The sequence below is a fragment of the Lycium barbarum genome, chromosome 5, assembly GCF_019175385.1.
Source record: "Lycium barbarum isolate Lr01 chromosome 5, ASM1917538v2, whole genome shotgun sequence".
In the NCBI taxonomy this organism is placed as follows: domain Eukaryota; kingdom Viridiplantae; phylum Streptophyta; class Magnoliopsida; order Solanales; family Solanaceae; genus Lycium; species Lycium barbarum.
In genome coordinates, this window is record NC_083341.1 from 117,657,640 (window position 1) to 117,662,274 (window position 4,635).

Below are 4,635 nucleotides of genomic sequence, written 5' to 3' on the forward strand. Positions count from 1 at the left end.
GCCTTCGGATCATAATCGTCACATCACTTTTCTTCTATTTCTAGTAGTACCACTGGCATACAAATTATACTTAAGTAATGTTTTCGATATAGCTAGAAGTCAATTTCTTATTAATTTCCTTCATGTTCGATGGTTCATAGTCATACAGGATAGTATAGTTATCTTGATAGTTTTTCATTACTTGCAGCATGCATTACATTAGGATAAAATAATACTCCATCGGGATAAAAAGAGTGTCCACTTAGCTATTTTCACACCCCCTTAAGAAAATACTAATTCCTAAACAAAAATAGCTAATTTGACTAAAATTTCCCTAATTAAATAGGTATTGAAATTTGGTCATCTAACACTTAATAAGAGAAAATCTGGAAAAGTAAGGTTAATTCTTTCTTGATTTGGTAAGTGGATACTCTTTTTGAATAAAAAAATAAAGACTAAGTGGACACTCTTTTTGATCCGGAGGGAGTAATATATTTGTGCTTTGAATAACCTACCTCGTCTTCACCCTCACACGTATCTCAAATCTATGAAACCAAGGCGCTTTGAAGGAATACGAAGGTGCCGTTTGGACATGGTTTGAAATCCCCAATCATGTCTTTTAGGATGATTTGGGATTTCATCCTATGGTTTGAAACTATAGGATGAAATCGCATGTCCAAACGTTGATTTCATCTCATGGTTTCAAATCGCATATCCAAACGCCTACAAAGTAATGCGATACTGTCACGACCCAAATCTGACACTCAGGCTGTGACTGAGCACCTGTCGAGCTTCTACCCATAAGACGAACCCTCTAAGCTAATCATATGAAAATTAACGAATAAAATGAATAATACGCAAATTCTCATAATATAAAGAGAAGTGCGGAAGCGAAATACAAATACTGAGTCTTGCCCATAAACCCCATAAAATGTTTAAGTCAAGGAACTACTAGTCTGAATATAAAAGTACGAGACGTAGCTTGGAATACTACTAAGTCAACTAAAGAAGAAGAGGTCGCCATGATCTAATGGTGGCTCACCTCGACTGAACTGGACTGAACGAAGCTGGAATGAATCAAGTATCGGCTACTTGGTCACCGTTAACCACACCTGCACACATACAACATCAACAAGCGTGAGTCTAAAAGACCTAGAAAGATCATCGACACTCTCAGCTTACCCCTAGGGCAAGTCTTTGAAATCCCTGATAATGCATAAAAGCAATTACACAGTACAAGTATATTAAATATATACAAACACTGAAGCTAAAGCTGAAATCATGAAGCATAAACAAGCAAAACATGAAATACACTGAATCTGAATCTATGCACACGGGACATAGTACGTATTTGTCTATGTCTTGCCCCGTCTTCCGGAAAGGGCATTATTTACCCCCATCTTACCCGGACAAGCAATACATGAAATACACTGAATCTGAATCTATGCTCACGGGACATAGTACGTATTTGTCTATATCTTACCCCGTCTTCTGGAGAGGGCATTATTTACCCCCATCTTACCCGGACAAGCAATACATGAAATACACTGAATTTGAATTTATGCTCACGGGACATAGTACGTATTTGTCTAGGTCTTACCCCGTCTTCCGGAGAGGGCATTATTTACCCCCAACTTACTGGGACAAGCAATACATGAAATACATTGAAGCTGAATCTATGCTCACGGGACATAGTACGTATTTGTCTATGTCTTACCCTGTCTTCCGGAGTGGATGTTATTTACCCACATCTTACCCGGGTCACTTAAAATTCTAGCATCTATCTCTCACCGAACATCAATGGGACCTGTGGAAGTATGCCCCTCTGAAGATATGATAAGTGGAATGAAGATATGATAAGTGGAACATACATCCAATCAATACCACTTCTAAACTTTACATTATATAAATAGTATCTATTTAAGCGAAATTAAGCTAAAGGACTCATACGGTCATTACCTTTAGAAACTTGAAAATTATCCAATTTAGATCATGCTTGCCCACTCACAAGAACTAAATGGTTTAAATGCATACATACAACACAAACCATGTGCTTTTTATGAAAAGCAAGTAAACTAAGAGTTTAAGCCTCACTTGCCTTATAACCGGAACACAACATCTCTCGAAATGCCAAATTCTCTTCAAACGATTTCCGATAGCCTTAATCTATTCAATAGCATAAATAACGGGTCCAAGTTAATGGGTCAAATCTCATATTCCTAATTTGTAAGCTAAAGGTTCAATCTCAATATTTTATACCTAACAATTTCATAATTTCCATAGAACGATCAAACTGTATCTTAATAATACTTCTAATAAACAAATTTCAAAATATGATCTAGTCTCCAAATAGTCATAACCGTAATATATAGAGCCTGTTTGGATGGGCTTATGTCTATAAGCTGTTTGCAGCTTATAAGCTAAAAACAATAAGTTGGGATAGTCTAACTTATTTTTTTTTGGCTTATAAGCTGTTTTCAGCTTATAAACTGCTTTAGATAAGCTAAGTCAAATGAGCCCATTTATTTTTTTTGAGCTTATTTTAAGCACAAAATGACTTCAAGCTGGCCAACCAAACACTCAAAAAAGCTGAAAACAGCTTATAAGCCAATCCAAACGGGCTCATAAAGAAGGAAAGAATTGAGATAAAAATTTGGCGCTGACACAGTGCACGAGAATTGCACAAATTCAACACTTTGAAAACCCCCTTTCAATCTAATGCTATTTGGTCCCTCCAATGATTGCATAATAATTGCTTTCTATATTAAAATAATAAATAATGTTATTTCCCCCTAATCCAATTCAGTCACAGCTATACACCTATATTATGAAATTGAATACTATACCTGAATATGGTGCTTGAATTAGAAGGATCTTTTTGCCCTTTACGGACTGCTCCTTGCATCTGTTAAACCGAACCAGACCCTGTACTCCGTTTTCTTTTTATTTTTTTGTTTTCTTGTTATTTCTCTGTACCGAAACCAAGAAAGAGCCCAAAGTTATACTCCCTTGGTCAGTTCAAACGTGGCAGAAGAAAAAGGGAGTGGGCTTGCCCCACTTCTTTTCCCACTTAAACCCTATTTTGCCATTTAGTCCTTATACGTCTATATATACCTATAAATTTCCTAGAATATATATATATATATATATATATATATATATATATATATATATATATATATAATGTAAATATATACTATACTTATTCAATTCTATCAGAAACCCGCTAAAATTAAATGGACTAAAAATAAGGAAGTAATTCAAAACACTTGAAAAAATATCGGGTTGTTACAGATACACACCCTGAGTGTAAAATGTGCGTGTGATACTGTATTCAAAAACTTGTAAAACTTAGAAGTGATGACAGTTCGAGGAAAGCGATAAAATATAAATTATGTAAATGTTCCTAATTTTGTCGAAATAGATTTAAAAATTGAATATATTTTAAATAAGGGACTCAAATCAAATACCTAATGGGTGAATAGCACAAATAACCGCTTTTAAGACTGTTGTTTAAAATATGGTCAAAATTTATAAAGTATTTAAATTTAGTTGTCTCAGAATCAAACTTCAGACCTCGGGTCTGAAAACTCAAACATTAGATCTTCGGGTCTAAAGTAATTAACTTATAGAGCTTAACTTCAGACTTGAGGGCAGAAGTTAGACTTTGATAGTTCAAAACTTCATATCCAAAGGTTTGTTGAAGAAGAAGAAGTTCAAACTTCGAAGGCAAAAGTTAGATTTGGCAATTCAAAGCTTTAGGATTAACAAGTGAAGAAAGATCCATATGACAACATAGACAAATAAAGGAAGAATTATATTAAAAATTTGCACATATATGCATCAAAACATCATATCTAAATGTTGGATTAGATCACAAAATTATCCTACAAAAACAATTGAAAATATATCTGCAAAGTTCTTAGGAAATCTGTACTTTTAGATTACAAGTGAGTATTCTTTTTGTTTGGTTCTGCATACATTTCACGGAAGCTTAGATTTCGCATGCTAAATTTTTTAAACTAATTAAAGTCAGCCTCCCAACAGGTCGACAGTCATCACCTTCAATTACGAAATTGTAGCATATATAAAATAGTTTATTTATATTTTTTATTCTTAATTAATCACAGGTGAAAAAAGAAAAAAGCCAAACAAGCAAAAAAAAAAATTAATGTCCAAACTAGGCTATGTCATCTCAAGAAGGCGAGTAGTTGAGCTGTTTTAATAATCATAAGATCAAAATGAACATGAAAACCAATTATAAATAAGAGAATTGTGTTGTCACTTCTTGCCTGCTAAACTACGAAAGAAATTCATAAGGGCCAATTCATAAATATTGCACTTCACAGATTGCTATTTACAGCTTCTGTCACTCAACTACGTACTTTTCAAACGTTACTTTTTTTGGGGGGGAAAATGATATAGGTTATAGGTTGTATACTTGAGACTCTTTATTCCTAAACATAATGATACTTTGTCTTATTTACAAATATAACGGATCTTCATTTTTCATACTTAAAAAAAATATTTTTTTATTTAAAAAAAAAATTAGGTCAATGCTTAAAAAATTCAGTCAATTTTCTGTGTATAAATTGTATGAAACATGTATATGTGTGCGAAATTTTTAATACAGTTTTCATGCACAAATTTTGAGCG

The 4,635-nt window shown here is 33.6% G+C and overlaps 1 long non-coding RNA gene across 1 annotated transcript; it reads right to left on the reverse strand.

Annotated features, from left to right (window-relative positions):
- Positions 1-823: 823 nt before the first annotated feature.
- Positions 824-3,066, reverse strand: LOC132642648 (uncharacterized). Its single transcript, XR_009583285.1, has 2 exons — positions 2,826-3,066; positions 824-1,091 (listed from the first exon to the last, which is right to left on the reverse strand). It is a non-coding gene; the product is annotated as an uncharacterized LOC132642648 (long non-coding RNA).
- Positions 3,067-4,635: the final 1,569 nt, after the last annotated feature.